We start from the raw sequence: 19,403 nt of genomic DNA on the forward strand, positions 1-19,403 counted from the left end.
TGCACTGATGAACCGATACCCGGACCACTGTTTGCATCACCAACGCCTTCTACACCGGTAGAAACACCCTCTGCACTTACGTGTCAAGGATCATCAACAGGAAAGACAATCTCCTTGTCGGCTCCAAATGTGATTTTGGAAGATTCAGGATTCATCCATGATCCCTGAACAGTCGAGTCGTGAGAGCAATGGACTGAAACAATCTCTCCCTGGACGACGCCTTTATCAGCAGATCGTCCAGATATGGAATTATGTTCACTCCCCGTCTGAGGAGCAGTACCATCATCTCTGCCATCACCTTGGTGAACACCCTCTGTGCTGTGGAGAGGCTGAATGGCAGTGCCTGGAACTGATAATGACAGTCCAGCAGTGCAAATCTTAGACAAGCCTGGTGAGGCGCCAGATCGGAATGTGAAGGTGCGCATCCTTGATATCCAGGGATACCAGGAATTCCGCCTTCTCAAGACCTGAGATCACCGCTTTCAGAGACTCCATTTGAACTTGAATTCCCTCAAATAAGGGTTTAACGACTTCAGGATCAAAATTGGTCTGACCGAACCATTCGGTTTCGGTACCACAAATAGATTTGAATAGTAACCCTTGCTTTCCAGATGAGATGGAACCGTAACAATGACATTTGCCCTTTCTAATTTTTGAATGGCTTCCTGTAGGATAGCCCTTTCTGTCAGCAAAGCAGGTAAGCCTGATGTGAAGAATCTGTGAGGTGGGAGCTCTTGAAATTCTAGTCTGTACCCCTGGGACACAATATCCTGTACCCAGGGATCCAGGCAGTAAGATACCCAGACGAGACTGAAAAGTCTGAGTCTCGCTCCTACCTGCCCGCTCCCCAGGCTGGGAGGTACACCGTCATGCTGAGGATTTTGAGGAAACAGAGCCAGGCTTCTGTTCCTGGGAACCTGCAGGTGCAGGTTTTCTGGATTTCCCCCGACCACCTCTGAAGAAAGTGGTAAGGCTTTTGGACTTCTTAACCTTTGTGGTTCGAAAGGACTGCATTGTAGATGCAGAAAAAGATTTCTTCTGTGTCTAAGTGGCTGAGGGAAGAAAGGTTGACTTACCCGTGGTTGCCGTGGAGATCCACGCATCCAAAGCTTCCCCAAATAGAGCCTGACCTGTGAAGGGTAGGTTCTCCACACTTCTCTTGGATTCCGCGTCTGCAGACCATTGGCGCAGCCAGAGTCCCCTGCGTGCCGAGACAGCCGTGGAAGACGTCCCTGCATTCAGATGACCCAGGTCCTTCATGGCCTCCACCAAGAAACCTGCAGAATCCTGTATGTGACGTAAAAACATTTCAATGTCACTTCTATCCATAGAATCTAATTCCTCTAGTAATGTGCCTGACCACTTTACTATGGCTTTAGAAATCCCTGCACAGGCTATAATGGGCCTTAGCGCCACACCTGAATCAGTGTATATGGATTAGAGCGTAGTCTCAATCTTGCAGCCTGCCGGTACTTTCAACGAGGTAGACCAAGGGACTGGTAAAACCACCTTTTTAGACAGTCTAGATACAAAGCATCTACTATAGGGGGGTTTTCCCACTTTTTCCTATCCTCCTCAGGAAAGGGAAAAGCCACAAGAACCCTCTTTGGGATCTGGAATTTTTTCAACGGGTTTTCACAGGATTTTTCAAATAATGCGTTTAATTCCTTAGACGCAAGAAAGGTCAGGGAGGCTTTCTTATTGTCTGTATAGTAAGCCTCCTCGACCTGCTCAGGTACTTTGTCAGTAATGTGTAACACATCCCTAATTGCCTCAATCATGAGCTGCACCCCCTTTGCAAGGGTTGCCTCACCCCCCCCCCCCCCCGCATATCCCCATCACCGTCTCCTGTATCAGAGTCGGTATCCATGTCGACTTGCATAATTTGGGCAAAAGCACGCTTCTTTGGGCATATACCAGGGGAGTTTGAGGAGGCTGTGGGAACAGAAACAGACAAAACCTCTACAGATATTTTCAAAACCTGAGTTTCAGTCTCATTATGAGCTATTCTAGATGAAATCTGGGATATCATTCCCTTAATTGAAGCCACCCACAACGGTTCGGATTCAGAAGGCTGAGACATGACTTAACATTCCTGAGTACATGGAATGGATTCCTCTGGGTAAGATACATACACTGCAGCACAAGACACAGAGTCCCTGGACATGGTAATGTGAGAAATATGTACACACACAGGAAAATGTCAGACACAGTTTCCCCCAAGTACCTTCAGAGAGGCACAGAGTTAATGGAGCCAGTACCCACACAGCGCCCCAGTAGGCAGTTATATCATAAAAGCCTTGGGTTGACTGTGCAACCTTAATAGACTACATAGTGTAAAATAGTGACTAACACTCTCCCCCCCATTCTATAACCCCCTGGTACCGCAAAGGATAGCTGGCGTTATGTGGAGGGTCAGCACTCCCTGTCAGCGTCTCTGTGTAGGATCTGTAGGGAGAAAATGACACTGGTGAGCTACTGGATTCGCTCTGAGGAGAAGCTCCGCCCCCTGTCATGGCACATCTTCCCGCACTTTAGGATTATACTGGCCTGAGGTAAAAACATCGCTAGCAGTACAAACGCTTCCCTGATAGCCCAGATGACCAGTTGTAAGGGTATTGCGAGGCCCAGGGTGCCCCTCACAGCAGTTTTTTTTGGGGTGGGGGTTCTTAGTGTGAGCCACTAGTGGGCTCTCCACTAAAAAAGTGCTTATTGTGTGGCGCACTCTTTTATGAAATGATTATTGAATATTAAAAATTCATAAATCTTTATTTCATTATTTTAAAAAAAATATATATCACAGAAAACAGGTATTTTGTCCTATCTGATAGCCTTAAAGTGTCTGAGTGACAAATCTGTGCTGATTGAAACAAGTTCTCTGTTTCACAGACCACTGTGGGAAGTGGGCGCCGGGTCGGATGATTTCCGAACCTCCGTGTGATTGACGCGTCCACGTCCCGCTGATTACGTTATGGATGACGTACGTTTCACTGTGTGCTTGTTCACATTAATCACACGGAGGTTCGGAAATCATCCGACCCGGCGCTCACCTCCCGCTGCGGCTCGAGTAAGTCAGAGACCACTAATAGCGGGACACGGACGAGCTACTAGCACGGAGGTACAGACACTACCAGACGCGGCGCCCATCACCCGCAGCGGCTCCAGTAACAGGGAGACTTTTCACAGTGGGACCTTTATGATTCACCAATACGGAGAGTTAGAAATCATCTGATCCGGCGCCCACTTCCCACAGTGGTCTGTGAAACAGAGAACTTGTTTCAATCAGCACAGATTTGTCACTCGGATACCAAACACTGGAGACACTTGACCTGCCATTCTGCTCCAGCCATTCCCTTTTCAGCTGGTTCTACTGACGGATCACACACCCTCCAACAGGATTCCCTACAGGCTCAATACCAGGTACTCAGGGCTGCCCTCTCATCTATAGGTTGGTATCTATCGGCCCCCCTGCAATGCTCCCATGCAACAGGGGAGGGGGATACCAAACTTAGACAGTAGAAGCAGCCCGCACTATTCTATCCTTCTAGTCCCAGGTGGACGGCTCTTCCCTGCTCTCATTGTTCCCATTCACTGCCCAAATTGGACACATGGGACAAAAGCAGAAAGGGAATCTGTTTCCACACACCTGGGGCTACTTTTTATTCTTACTTGTACCTTGGATATAAAATATCGTAATACGGATATATATAACTTTAATCTGTCATTTTACCTTCCCATACCCAGCTCTCAATAGAGCAAATCAATGGGTATATTGTATTATGATACTTGTGTAATTGTACCTGAAAAAGGAGTCCTAGACGGGTTAGACCAGCAATAATTAAGGTCTTTTCCATTCTGGACACTTAAACAGTGCCTGAGACAGTGTAACAATTATCTGTTCTCTGGCACTGGGTGTCTAACCATCTGTTGCTAAACTGTGGATGTGGAATTTGTAGCAAACTACATTAACACTGTTGCTACAATCCTGAACAAGTGGATTGATGCAAAGGGTGCATATATGTTACAAAAACCAACACAGTAGTTTTCAGTGTCTCTCCTACCTCTTTTCCCTCCCCCTATCTTTTCCTGGTAGTAACATCTCTGGTAATCATTTGCGGACCAACTAAGTGTATATACATGGGTGCGTAAAGATATCCCTCTAATAAAGAGCACATAAATAACTACCACACAGGAATTATTGTATCAACAATTAGTGTCTCATATGAGCCAAACAGTAGCCTATTGGCACTGACCAAGTTTACAAAATATTTCACGGCTGCTTTATTAACTTCATTATAATAACAGTCTTTCTTTCTAAATATCGGTTTAGATAGAAGTTTACTGCATTATATATTATTGTGCATTGAGTATTGATACTTTTATTTAACACTTATTTTCCTTTCTGCACTTTAAGGCTATCAGATAGGACAAAATACCTGTTTTCTGTGATATATATTTTTTTTAAAATAATGAAATAAAGATTTATGAATTTTTAATATTCAATAATCATTTCATAAAAGAGTGCGCCACACAATAAGCACTTTTTTAGTGGAGAGCCCACTAGTGGCTCACACTAAGAACCCCCACCCCAAAAAATACTATTAAATAGCTTAGTGGCGCACCTCCAACCCCATTTGACTCTTGCGATGGCCTTTTGGCCTTTATTGTGAATTTTCCTGAATTGGTTGGTTACATAATTAATATCTCCTCAAAATTTCATCCATTCACTTGTGCAGTGTCTGTTTGGACCTTGTGTCCTTTTTCCCCAAAAAAATGCCTCACAGCAGTACCTCTGAGCTTTCTGGAGCGCAGCTTCAGCACTGCGCACCTACCCTGATGCCGCCAGTCTCACCAGCTCTCCGCATGTCGGGTCGCTGGCAACCTACTCACCATCGACGTCTTCTGGCTCTGTTAGTGGATGGCGGCATGCTGTGGGAGCAGTCGCCTCGGTGGCTTGCGATCATCACCCTCAGGAGCTCAGTGTCCTGTCAACGGAAATAGTGGCCATTAACCTCAGATGGTTGTACACTACTCACCCCCTAAGGTCCACAATGCAGGGAGGCTGTTGCCAGCAGCCTTCCTGTGCCTAACTCTAATAAAAATAATAAAACTAGAAAAACTCCTATGGAGCTCCCCTAGCTGTGACCGGCTCCAGGGGCACATTTTCTAAACTAAGTCTGGTAGGAGGGGCATAGACGGAGGAGCCAGCCCACACTATTAAACTCTTAAAGTGCCCATGGCTCCCAAGGGACCCGTCTATACCCCATGGTACTAATGTGGACCCCAGCATCCTCTAGGACGTAAGAGAAACTGTTTCTTGTTCTGTATATGGTTTAGGTATACAGATGTGGATAAATCCACAGGGAACCAGCGCTCAATCCCTAGTTGTAGTAGTACATGATGCAGTTATAAGGTGGTGTTATACCTAAAAAGCACTAATGAAAAATAAGATTTTACTCACCGGTAAATCTATTTCTCGTAGTCCGTAGTGGATGCTGGGAACTCCGTAAGGACCATGGGGAATAGACGGGCTCTGCAGGAGACTGGGCACTCTAAAAGAAAGATTAGGTACTATCTGGTGTGCACTGGCTCCTCCCTCTATGCCCCTCCTCCAGACCTCAGTTAGGATACTGTGCCCGGAAGAGCTGACACAATAAGGAAGGATTTTGAATCCCGGGTAAGACTCATACCAGCCACACCAATCACACCGTATAACTCGTGATACTATACCCAGTTAACAGTATGAAATATAACTGAGCCTCTCAACAGATGGCTCAACAATAACCCTTTAGTTAGGCAATAACTATATACAAGTATTGCAGACAATCCGCACTTGGGATGGGCGCCCAGCATCCACTACGGACTACGAGAAATAGATTTACCGGTGAGTAAAATCTTATTTTCTCTGATGTCCTAGTGGATGCTGGGAACTCCGTAAGGACCATGGGGATTATACCAAAGCTCCCAAACGGGCGGGAGAGTGCGGATGACTCTGCAGCACCGAATTAGAGAACTCAAGGTCCTCCTCAGCCAGGGTATCAAATTTGTAGAATTTAGCAAACGTGTTTGCCCCTGACCAAGTTGCAGCTCGGCAAAGTTGTAAAGCCGAGACCCCTCGGGCAGCCGCCCAAGATGAGCCCCTTTCCTCGTGGAATGGGCTGTTACTGATTTAGGATGCGGCAATCCAGCCGCAGAATGCTCCAGCTGAATTGTGCTACAAATTCAGCGAGCAATAGTCTGCTTAGAAGCAGGAGCACCTATTTTGTTGGGTGCATACAGGATAAAAAACGAGTCAGTTTTCCTGACTCCAGCCGTCCTGGAAATATAAATTTTTAAGGCCCTGACTACGTCCAGTAACTTGGAATCTTCCAAGTCCCTAGTAGCCGCAGGCACTACAATAGGTTGGTTCAAGTGAAAAGCTGATACCACCTTAGGGAGAAACTGGGGACGAGTCCTCAATTCTGCCCTATCCATATGGAAAATCAGATAAGGGCTTTTACATGACAAAGCCGCCAATTCTGATACACGCCTGGCCGAAGCCAAGGCCAATAACATGACCACTTTCCACGTGAGATATTTCAAATCCACAGTTTTAAGGGGCTCAAACCAAAGTGATTTTAAGAAACTCAACACCACGTTGAGATCCCAAGGTGCCACAGAAGGCACAAAAAAGGGGCTGAATATGTAGCACTCCCTTTACAAATGTCTGAACTCCAGGCAGTGAAGCCAGTTCTTTCTGGAAGAAAATCGACAGAGCCGAAATCTGGACCTTAATGGAACCCAATTTTAGGCCCATAGTCACTCCTGACTGTAGGAAGTGCAGAAAACGACCCAGCTGAAAATCCTCTGTTGGGGCCTTCCTGGCCTCACACCACGCAACATATTTTTGCCAAATACGGTGATAATGGTTTGCGGTTACTTCTTTCCTGGCTTTTATCAGCGTAGGAATGACTTCCTCCGAAATGCCCTTTTGCTTTAGGATCCGGAATTCAACCGCCATGCCGTCCAACGCAGCCGCGGTAAGTCTTGGAACAGACAGGGCCCCTGCTGTAGCAGATCCTGTCTGAGCGGTAGAGGCCATGGGTCCTTTGATATTATTTCTTGAAGTTCTGGGTACCAAGCTCTTCTTGGCCCATCCGGAACCACGAGTATCGTTCTTACTCCTCGTTTTCTTATTATTCTCAGTACCTTTGGTATGAGAGGCAGAGGAGGGAATACATAAACCGACTGGTACACCCACGGTGTCACTAGAGCGTCCACAGCTATTGCCTGAGGGTCCTTTGACCTGGCGCAATATCTAGTTTTTGTTTAGGCGGGACGCCATCATGTCCACCTGTGGCCTTTCCCAACGGTTCACCAACAGTTGGAAGACTTCTGGATGAAGTCCCCACTCTCCCGGGTGTCGGGTCGTGTCTGCTGAGGAAGACTGCTTCCCAGTTGTCCACTCCCGGAATGAACACTGCTGACAGTGCTAAGACGTGATTTTCCGCCCATCGGAGAATCCTTGTGGCTTCTGCCATCGCCATCCTGCTTCTTGTGCCGCCCTGTCGGTTTACATGGGCGACTGCCGTGATGTTGTCTGATTGGATCAGTACCGGCTGGTTTTGAAGCAGAGGCCTTGCCAGACTTAGGGCATTGTAAATGGCCCTCAGTTCCAGAATATTTATGTGTAGGGACGACTCCTGACTTGACCAAAGTCCTTGGAAATTTCTTCCCTGTGTGACTGCCCCCCAGCCTCGAAGGCTGGCATCCGTGGTTACCAGGACCCAGTCCTGTATGCCGAATCTGCGGCCCTCTTGAAGATGAGCACTCTGCAGCCACCACAGTAGAGATACCCTGGTCCTTGGAGACAGGGTTATCAGCCGATGCATCTGAAGATGCGATTCCGACCACTTGTCCAAGAGGTCCCACTGAAAGGTTCTTGCATGGAACCTGCCGAATGGAATTTTGCTTCGTAAGAAGCTACCATTTTTCCCAGGACTCGTGTGCAGTGATGCACCGATACCTGTTTTGGTTTCAGGAGGTCTCTGACTAGAGATGACAGCTCCTTGGCTTTCTCCTGCGGGAGAAACACTTTTTTCTGTTCTGTGTCCAGAACCATCCCCAGGAACAGCAGGCGTGTGGTAGGAACCAGCTGTGACTTTGGAATGTATAGAATCCATCCGTGCTGTTGTAGCACTTCCCGAGATAGTGCTACTCCGACCAACAACTGCTCCATGGACCTCGCCTTTATAAGGAGATCGTCCAAGTACGGGATAATTAAAAACTCCCTTTTTTTTTTTTTTTTTTAAGGAGTATCATCATTTCTGCCATTACCTTGGTAAAGACCCTTGGTGCCGTGGACAGTCCAAACGGCAGTGTTTGGAATTGGTAATGGCAATCCTGTACCACAAATCTGAGGTACTCCTGGTGAGGATGGTAAATGGGGACATGTAGGTAAGCATCCTTGATGTCCAGGGATACCATGTAATCCCCCTCCTCCAGGCTTGCAATAACCGCCCTGAGCGATTCCATGTTGAACTTGAATTTTTTTATGTATGTGTTCAAGGACTTCAAATTTAAAATGGGTCTCACCGTACCGTCCGGTTTCGGTACCACAAACAGTGTGGAATAGTAACCCCGTCCTTGTTGAAGTAGGGGCACCTTGACTATCACCTGCTGGGAATACAGCTTGTGAATTGCCTCTAGCACAGCCTCCCTGCCTGAGGGAGTTGTCGGCAAGGCAGATTTGAGGAAACGGCGGGGGGGAGACGCCTCGAATTCCAGCCTGTACCCCTGAGATACTACTTGAAGGATCCAGGGATCCACCTGTGAGTGAGCCCACTGATCGCTGAAATTTTTGAGGCGGCCCCCCACCGTACCTGGCTACGCCTGTGGAGCCCCCGCGTCATGCGGTGGACTCAGAGGAAGCGGGGGAAGAATTTTGATTCTGGGAACTGGCTGACTGGTGCAGCTTTTTCCCTCTTCCCTCGTCTCTGTGCAGAAAGGAAGCGCCTTTGACCCGCTTGCTTTTCTGAAGCCGAAAGGACTGTACCTGATAATACAGTGCTTTCTTAGGCTGTGAGGAAACCTGAGGTAAAAAAATTTTCTTCCCAGCTGTTGCTGTGGATACGAGGTCCCAGAGACCATCCCCAAACAATTCCTCACCCTTATAAGGCTCTATGTGCCTTTTAAAGTCAGCGTCACCTGTCCAGTGTCGGGTCTCTAATACCCTCCTGACAGAATGGACATTGCATTAATTCTGGATGCCAGCCGGCAAATTATCCCTCTGTGCATCCCTCATATATAAGACGACGTCATATGTTCGCAAAATAGTATCCCTGTTTGACAGGGTTACAGACCACGCTGCAGCACCACTATCTGCAGGTCTCAGTCTAGTACCTGAGTGTGTAAATACAGACTTCAGGATAGCCTTCTGCTTTTTATCAGCAGGTACCTTCAAAGTGGCCGTATCCTAAGACGGCAGTGCCACCTTTTTTGACAAACGTGTGAGCGCCTTATCCACCCTAGGGGATATCTCCCAGCGTAACTTATCCTCTGGCGGGAAAAGGTACGCCATCAGTAACTTTTTAGAAATTACCAGTTTCTTATCGGGGGAACCCACGCTTTTTCACACTTCATTCACTCATTTGATGGGGGAACAAAACACTGCCTGCTTTTTCTCCCCAAACATAAAACCCTTTTTTAGTGGTACTTGGGTTAATGTCAGAAATGTGTAACACATTTTTTATTGCCGGGATCATGTAACGGATGTTCCTAGTGGATTGTGTATATGTCTCAACCTCGTCGACACTGGAGTCAGACTCCGTGTCGACATCTGTGTCTGCCATCTGAGGGAGCGGGCGTTTTTGAGCCCCTGATGGCCTTTGAGACGCCTGGGCAGGCGCGGGCTGAGAAGCCGGCTGTCCCATAGCTGTTACGTCATCCAGCCTTTTATGTAAGGAGTTGACACTGTCGGTTAATACCTTCCACCTATCCATCCACTCTGGTGTCGGCCCACAGGGGGCGACATCCCATTTATCGGTATCTGCTCCGCCTCCACATAAGCCTCCTCATCAAACATGTCGTCACAGCCGTACCGACACACCGCACACACACAGGGAATGCTCTGACTGAGGACAGGACCCCACACAGCCCTTTGGGGAGACAGAGAGAGAGTATGCCAGCACACACCAGAGCGCTATATAATGTAGGGATAAACACTATCACTGAGTGAATTTTCCCCAATAGCTGCTTGTATAAACAATATTGCGCCTAAATTTAGTGCCCCCCCTCTCTTTTTAACCCTTTGAGCCTGAAAACTACAGGGGAGAGCCTGGGGAGCTGTCTTCCAGCTACACTGTGAAGAGAAAATGGCGCCAGTGTGCCGAGGCAGATAGCTCCGCCCCTTTTTCGCGGACTTTTCTCCCGCTTTTTTATGGATTCTGGCAGGGGTAATTATCACATATATAGCCTCTGGGGCTATATATTGTGATTATTTTGCCAGCCAAGGTGTTTTTATTGCTGCTCAGGGCACCCCCCCCCAGCGCCCTGCACCCTCAGTGACCGGAGTGTGAAGTGTGTATGAGGAGCAATGGCGCACAGCTGCAGTGCTGTGCGCTACCTTGGTGAAGACTGAAGTCTTCTGCCGCCGATTTTCCGGACCATCTTCATGCTTCTGGCTCTGTAAGGGGGACGGCGGCGCGGCTCCGGGAACGAACACCAAGGACGGGTCCTGCGGTCGATCCCTCTGGAGCTAATGGTGTCCAGTAGCCTAAGAAGCCCAAGCTAGCTGCAAGCAGGTAGGTTCGCTTCTTCTCCCCTTAGTCCCTCGTTGCAGTGAGCCTGTTGCCAGCAGGTCTCACTGTAAAATAAAAAACCTAACATATACTTTCTTTCTAGGAGCTCAGGAGAGCCCCTAGTGTGCATCCAGCTCGGCCGGGCACAGAAAGCTAACTGAGGTCTGGAGGAGGGGCATAGAGGGAGGAGCCAGTGCACACCAGATAGTACCTAATCTTTCTTTTAGAGTGCCCAGTCTCCTGCGGAGCCCGTCTATTCCCCATGGTCCTTACGGAGTTCCCAGCATCCACTAGGACGTCAGAGAAAGGCAGGTAATGTACTTAAATTCATTATTCAAAGATGCTAAGATAATGTCTTTCCCAAAAGAACAAAAAAATCAAGTTTAAATAGTCAGTCGGTGATTGGAGCACGCTCCTGGTTTGAGCTTAACTTATGAAATGCAAGGTTCAATTGAAAGAGCAAATGCTGTAATCTTTGCAAAGTCAAAAACGAAAAAAAGAGGAAAAAATAAAAATAAAATAAAAAAGGCCACAAAAAGTGTACTAAAGTCCCAACAGTTCATAAAGTCTGTACCGACTGCGGCGTCCCGCTGGTCTGTGCTCTGATGTAAAGGATTCTCTTGTACAATGATGAACAGTGGACAGCAGTAGTGTATGCTTTGGTTAGAGTGAAGAATAAAGGCCCTGGACTGGCACTCTTCCTCCTGCAGCGCGTCCCACAGTAGAGCGCCTGGTTCAGACACGCTCTGTGGGGCCGCTGGCCTGGGGTGCGCGCCTGTCACGGAGGCGAAGTGGACCCGGCTGGAGCTCTCCGAGCGGCTAGCCGCGCCTCTCCTCCTCCTACAGGGACTTACCTTCTCCCTTCCTCCACTCGCTGTCTCGGGCTTCTTCCGTCGCTTAGCAACCGGTTGCTTCCGGAACTCCGGATCACGTGACCGTACGGTTTGCAGAAAAGATTAGCTGCGCTGTCCTTCCTTGCAGTGAGCTCACTGCAAGGAAGGACAGAAAGCTAATCTTTTCCGCAAACCGTCCGGTCACGTGATCCGGAGTTCCGGAAGCAACCGGTTGCTAAGCGACGGAAGAAGCCAGAGACAGCGTGTGGAGGAAGGCGGAGGGGAAGGGAGAAGGTAAGTCCCTGTAGGAGGAGGAGAGGCGTGGCCAGCCGCTCGGAGAGCTCCGGCCGGGTCCACTTCGCATCCGTGACAAGCGCGCACCCCAGGCCAGCGGCCCCACAGAGCGTGTCTGAACCAGGCGCTCTACTGTGGGACGCGCTGCAGGAGGAAGAGCACCAGTCCAGGGCCTTTATTCTCCACTCTAACCAAAGCATACACTACTGCTGTCCACTGTTCATCATTGTACAAGAGAATCCTTTACATCAGAGCACAGACCAGCGGGACGCCGCAGTCTGTACAGACTTTATGAACTGTTGGGACTTTAGTACACTTTTTGTGGCCTTTTTTTTTTTCCTCTCTTTTTTTCGTTTTTGACTTTGCAAAGATTACAGCATTTGCTATTTCAATTGAACCTTGCATTTCATAAATTAAGCTCAAACCAGGAGCGTGCTCCAATCACCGACTGACTATTTAAACTTGATTTTTTGTTCTTTTGGGAAAGACATTATCTTAGCATCTTTGAATAATGAATTTAAGTACATTACCTGCCTTTTCATTAGTGCTTTTTAGGTATAACACCACCTTATAACTGCATCATTTACTACTACAACTAGGGGTTGAGCGCTGGTTCCCTGTGGATTTATCCACATCTGTATACCTACCATTTAAGGGGGGGTGGGACACCCCTCATTACCAGCAGCACACCCTGACTTATATTAACACCTCAGTGCGCAGAGAACCCATTTCTGTATATCTGTATATGGTTTAAGCTATATTCCACCAACAATTCTGAATGGTTGCTTAAAAACCTGAGGAAAATGGAAAATACAATTTCACCCATTAAATATCATGAGGGCCCATAGGTCAGAGTATTACAACATGTATAAATAATCATAATTCATTGAATTGGACCACAAGTCGTGGGATGGCTACTAAACATACCTATAAAAAAAGTATACAGGCATCAATTATCACAATCATTGAGTGGTGCTCTATATTACTTACAAAGAGATAACTGCTCTACAGGACTAAGTATTCTCCAGCTCCAGCAATGTAAGAACCTGTGTGGCCTGTGCTCAATTTATACTGCTACAGGATTACATCACTTCCTCCAGAGGCAAAAAGGTTTGTAACAAAACTCCCTTAAATCAGTGTAATCCAATTAGTGATAGGGAATATATAGAATAGAAAATAAATTCATAGAGTAAGAAAAGTGTGCTTTAATAACTGTGTGGGTGCTCAAACAAACATATTAACTAAAACGCCGCTTTTGGAACCAATCTATTAAGTATAGAGGCCAGTGGAACACACTTCTGGCATTTGCGTTCTACTGCTTGTTAGGAATAGTGTCAATGCCACGGTGGAACGCACTTCTGCTGCCTGCGTTCCAGAGTGGAAGTTCATACAGAAGTGACAGTGGTGGAGCACACTTCTGATGCTAGTGTTCCAATGGTGTGGAAGTTCATAATACTCAGATATAGTGGTGGAACACACTTCTAGCTAATTTCAGCCTGTGTTCCACAAATAAAAGGTTAAAAATGACTACAATATTTTGACTAAGTGAAACATTGGTTAATACTATAGTTACAAGAAAATTAGAATTATCATGGCATATACCATATACGGAGCGTTCTTGCGCTTCAGCTTGAACTAAGGGCAGCCAAGATAAATAGCTCTAATATAAAGAGCGTGGAAATACATTATATTATTAGTTATATTTATTACTTTATGTGTGTACCGTAGCAAAAGTGGAATAAATAAATAAATAAATATATATGTGAAGTGAAAAGTGGTAGTGGTGGTGGTGGTGGGGGGGAATCCCACGGAATCACAGGATAAATGAGCACTTCTCTACAAGTGAATGAGCACTTGTCAATGATTTTAAAATAAATATTAATACAATACCGAGATGCAAGGGAAATACAATTTTGTCTATTACAGTATATGGCAAGATTTTAATCTTAATAGTACACATTTTGCAACAAATACATAATAGTACGATACTGTATAATATTTCATTTGTGGTACAGATTTCACTACTAATACATTGTTAAGCAATACAAGATTACATCATACTACTATTATACTTTTTTTTCACAATCTGTAACAACACCTGCATTTATCAGATATGTAACAAATTTTTTCACAGTGTATGGCATAATGACATTGGTACCATCTATTAGTGTATGAATGTGTACAAACTAAACTGGTATTTAATAATAGCGATTGATAGTTTGAATTGCCCAGTTAGTCATGATGTTTTTTAAAAAGCAGAACAATTTCAGACAATAATCTTAATTATAAGAAAGAGACAATATCTAGTCCCTCATTTAAGCCTTTAGGGTAAAGAGTATTCAGGGCATATATCCAATAGGATTCACGTTTTGAGAGTTGGAGGTCTCTATCTCCTCCCCTCAAGTTCAGTACATGTCCTAAAATAGTAAAGGTAAAATTACCCTTAACTTCGGATCCAGGTGCATCAGAGAAGTGCCCAGGTAGGCTGTGTGTGCAAACTTTGTTCTTAATATCACACAGAGGCTCTTGAATGCGCAATTTTGTTTGCCGTTTTGTCTTACCTATGTAGGACAAACCGCAGCTAGTTAATTCTATAGATGACATTTTGTATCACAAGTGACTGTTTTAGAGTATAGGGGAAGCCATTTTCTAATTTAACCCGAAAAATTTTTCTCCATAAATTTGCAGCAAATACATCAATTGCACAGGAAACAGCCTGTTTTTTAGCGAAATACTGTTTTGATTCTGTATTAAGCTTTATGTCTTTCAACCTGCTCGGAGCCAATGTGCTCTTCAGATTAGTGGCTCTCCTGAATACGAGGAGGGGGGGTTGTCAGGTAAATGAGGGCCCAAGATAGGGTCCCTTTGAATAATTCCCCAGTTTTTCAATTTTTTTTTATAGAGTTGTTCTATTATATTGGGTGAGGAAGGGTCTGCATTTCCATTTTTCCTCTCCTCCAGTGTTTTTTTTTATTCTCTAATAAATCAGCCCTATTTAAAGTTTGTGCTTTTTGTATGGTTTCTTCAATAAGAGATGGACTGTAACCCCTCTCTATGAACCTATCCTTTAAGATTTGAGACTGTGCTTGAAAGTCTTCGATACTACTGCAATTTTTTCTTATATAAATAAACTGGGTGAAAGGAACACTCTTTTTCCAAGTGGGGTGATGACAACTGGAGAACGGGATGTAGCGGTTTGCATCCACTTCTTTAAAAAAGTCTTAGTTTGTATATTATTACCAATTTCTCCATATAAGTTAAGATCCAAATAATCAATGGAGACCGGGCTGTATTTACTGTATGTGTAAATTTTACATTGTAATCACTCATATGTATATGACTAATAAAATGAGTAATACTGGCTTCATCTCCCTTCCAGATAAACAATAAGTAATCTATGTAACTTTTTAAAAAAATGTTTTCTGTTTCGAAAGTAGTGCGATACACAAATTGTTCCTCCCACTGCCTCAGTAGTAAATTGGCTTAAGTAGGGGCAAATTTAGTCCCCATGGCAGTCCCCTGCTGTCTTAGGTAAAAATTATTGTTAAACTCAAAAAAATAATGCTCTATAATAAACAATGCTCTCTACAATAAATGTTATTTCTAACTGGGATTTCTCAGGATCTAAATGGAGAATGCTATTTACAGCTTCTAGCACTTTTGAATGTGGGATGGAGGAGTATAAGGTGTGAGGAGGCAAGCTAAAGGGATGCCTAGGACTTGCCTTCATGTTAAAAAGGAAAGAGTTAACCCCATGCCCCAAGTTCTGAGTTCATAAATTGAAGCCCTCAGTCTGCATAAGTCACACACAGGAAGTCTGCCAGAAGCATACATCAAGAGAGTGTTCCTTTTAGAAAATCCCTCCTACTTCTCCTCTGGAAAAACTGACAACATGATCCACCAATCAGAAAGGAGGAGACAGAAAGAACCAGCAAGGGAGAATTGTGGGAGTGAGGAAGTTGCTGGGGGAGAGAGACTGTGTTTGTGGAGGTGAGAGTGCACAGCTAGACTCACTGGAGGTTGGGGTGTCATCCCTTCTCAGTGTCATCAGTGACCAGCCACTCTGTGTGCCTGCTACAGCTGTCATTGCTGCCCAGGACTTAGAGATATAGAGAAGCTGGTAAGGACTTTGCTGAACTCTGAGTGGACTTTATTAGTATAATCCTACTTGCTGTTCTCCTGATTTCTGGATCTCCCTGAATAAAGATCACCTTGTTTTCATTGTAACCTGCACCACTGTGTGATCCCTGAAACCCAGGATACCCAGGTCACCCGGTATCCTCAAAGCCAGTACATCCACTGTTAACCATAGGTATGAGGAGGACCACTCTATATCTTTCAAGTATTGTAATATGTTAGTGGAATCCCTCATATAGGATCTATTAGATTTAACATAAGGTTGGAGTTTAAGATCTATATAGTAAGACGTCTGAGGTTAGGGAGTTAACACCTGCTATTATGGGTCTACCTGGGGGTAATTCTTTGTTTTTATGCACTTTTTGTAGATAGTAAAAGATTGGAATAATGGGGAATTTCATCCAGAGGTAATCAAACTCCTCTTTCATAAGTAACCCATCTTTTTTTGCCCTATTTAATAGGATCAAGAGTTCTTCTTTATGAATATCGGTTGGATCATTGGGAAGTCTTACATAAGTGATACCATCATCTAGAATTACGGATAATTCATGTAGATATGTCTCCCTGTTTTGAACTACTACAGAGCCTCCCTTATCTGCTGTCTTTACAATAAGGTCTTGGTCTTTTTTCAACAGCTTTGATAGAAGTATACATACATAAACAGGGGTGAGGCAACGAACCAACACACAACAAAGAGGTAGCAGTGTTACCCAAACCGAAGGATAGCAATGCCAACCAGAACAAAGAACAGGGACAGCAACTGCAGACCCAACCAAGAAACTTATAACAACGTAAGCAAGAAAACGAAGCACTGAGATGGGCGCCCAGTATTCCCTACAGACTATGAGAAAAGGAAATACTGGTAGTATTAAATTCCTATTTTCTCTAACGTCCTAGTGGATGCTGGGAAACATAGTTACAATGGGGAAGTCCAAAAGCTTCCTAAATGGGTGGGAGAGTGCTGAGACCCCTGCAAAACCGCCTGACCAAACTGAAGGTCATCACCGGCCAAGGTATCTAATCTATAGAACTTAACGAACATGTTCGAACCAGACCAAGTAGCAGCTTGGCACAACTGTAAGGCCGAGACGCCCTGGGCAGCCGCCCAGGAAGAACCCACTGACCTTGTGGAGTGGGCCTGAATAGAAGTCGGCAAAGGCAATGCCACAGAAGAATAGGCCTGTTGAATCGTCAACCAGAGCCATCGAGCAATCAACTGCTTAGAAGCAGGACATCCAATTTTGGTGGCGTCATAAAGGACAAAAACGAGTCAGACTTCCTGTAACGAGCTGTCCTCTTGACATAAATCCTCAAAGCCCTAACCACGTCCAAGGACTTAGAAGTAACCGATGTGTCAGACAGTACCGGAACCACTATAGGCTGATTAATGTGAAAAGCCAAAACCACTTTCGGCAAAAACTGTGGGCGAGTCCTGAGCTCCGCCCTATCCTCGTGAAAAATAAAATAAAGGCTTTTACAAGATAAGGCCCCCAATTCTGACACGCGCCTTGCAGAGGCCAAGGCCAGTAACATGACAATCTTCCAAGTAAGACATTTCAAGTCCACCCTGTGTAATGGATTAAACCAGTCCGACTAGAGAAAGGTCAGAACCACATTGAGATCCGACGGAGCCTTAGCTGCACTAAGTCTGGATAGACGAACGGCCCTTGTCGAAGAAGATCCTTGAGAAGTGGCCGAGGCTAGGGCTCCTCCAGGGACATGGCCAGATGGTCTGCATAACAGGCCCGCCGAGGCCAATCCGGGGCAATCAAATTGCTTGAACATTTTTCCTTTTGAGTCTTTTTAGAACTCTGGGAATGAGAGGTATTGGAGGAAACAGGTACATAAACTGGAAAGTCCACGGCGCTGTCAGAGTGTCCACCGCTGCAGGCTGCGGATCCCTCGTTCTGGAACAGTAACGACGCAGCTTCTTGTTGTGACGAGAAGCCATCAGGTGTATCTGTGGACAGCTGCACCGGTGAACTAGCTGTTCAAACACCTGAGGGTGAAGGCCCCATTCCCCCAGATAGAGTTCGTGCCTGCTGGGGAAGTCTGCTTCCCAACTGTCCATGTCTGGAATGAATATGGCTGATATGGCCCTTGCGTTGGCTTCCTCCCAGAGGAGTATCTGTGACAACTCTCGCATTGCGACCCTGCTTTTTGTTCCTCCCTGTTGGTTTATGTACGCCACCACAGTGGCGTTGTCCGACTGCACCTGAATAGCCTGGTTTCGGAGAAGATAGGAGGCCTGCAGAAGAGCATTGTAAATTGCCAGAACATTTATTGGGAGTGCAGATACCTGACTCAACCACTTTCCCTGGAACTGAGCCCCCAGGGTCACTGCCACCAAACCTCGGAGGCTGGCATCCATTGTCAGTAGAGTCCAAGACTGGGTACTGAAACTCTGACCCTCCACAAGGTGAGAAACTTGTAGCCACAATAATAGGGAGAGCCGTGCTCTTGGCGACAGAGCTATACTCTGGTGCATGTGTAGGTGAGTAGGTGAGACCCTGACTACTTGTCATGCAGATATAGCAGGAGCGGACGGGCATGGATCCTGCTGCATTGGATTGCCTCATAGGAGGCTATCATCTTTCCCACTAGGCGGATGCAAAGGTGAACAGAGACCCTGCGAGGTCTGAGCACTGAGCAGACCATAGCCTGGATTGTCATTGCCTTGTCCATGGGGAGGAACACCTTCTGAGATACTGTGTCCAGTATCATTCACAGGAACTCTATCTTTTGTGACGGCTCCAAGTGAGATTTCTGGAAATTTAGGATCCAACCATGATCCGTAAGAAGGTGAGTAGCCAAGTTGAAACTGTTCAGCAGACTCTCCCTGGACATCGCCTTTATCAGGAGATCGTCCAAGTAGGGAACTATGTTGACTCCCAACATGCGGAGTTGCATCATCATCTACGCCATGACTTTTGTGAATACCCTTGGGGCTGTGGAGAGACCAAAGGGTAAGGCCTGAATCTGGGAGGAGGTAATGCTTTAAATTACCATGGGAACCTCTGGGATATATGAGGTCCCTCACCCAAGGGTCCGGTAGGACTTTGCCCACACATGGGCGAAGTGTTGATGACGAGCACCCACCTGAAAAAGTCACCCTACAGCTGGGGCCAATCGTCACACAGAAGGCTTAATGGATGAGGATTCGTAGGTCTAGTCCAGAGATCCAGCAGACGCTGGCTTGCGGGACTTACCTCTATTTCCCCTAGCTGCATTTGAAGCACCTCTGGCTCTGCCTCTAAATCTGGCCTCACGAAAGGACTGCAGAGAAGACCCAGGATAGGGGCAGGAGGCGCCGCCGACAGCAGATAGGTAGACTTCCCCGCCGTCGCTTCAGAAATCCACT

At 46.0% G+C, this 19,403-nt stretch overlaps 1 long non-coding RNA gene across 2 annotated transcripts in view; it reads right to left on the minus strand.

Annotated features, from left to right (window-relative positions):
- The window catches only part of LOC134932516 (uncharacterized), an 86,729-nt gene that overhangs the window by 15,906 nt on the left and 51,420 nt on the right, over positions 1-19,403 (minus strand). The window contains exons 3-4 of one of the 2 annotated variants that reach the window (XR_010179376.1): positions 4,891-4,985; positions 1,906-2,448 (exon numbers count right to left, since the gene is read on the minus strand). This is a non-coding gene — a long non-coding RNA (uncharacterized LOC134932516). Of the gene's footprint in view, positions 1-1,905; positions 2,449-4,890; positions 4,986-19,403 lie in introns of those variants that run through there. The other variant, XR_010179377.1, reaches the window with a different exon arrangement.

Source organism: Pseudophryne corroboree, chromosome 6 (genome assembly GCF_028390025.1).
Source record: "Pseudophryne corroboree isolate aPseCor3 chromosome 6, aPseCor3.hap2, whole genome shotgun sequence".
In the NCBI taxonomy this organism is placed as follows: Eukaryota; Metazoa; Chordata; class Amphibia; order Anura; family Myobatrachidae; genus Pseudophryne; species Pseudophryne corroboree.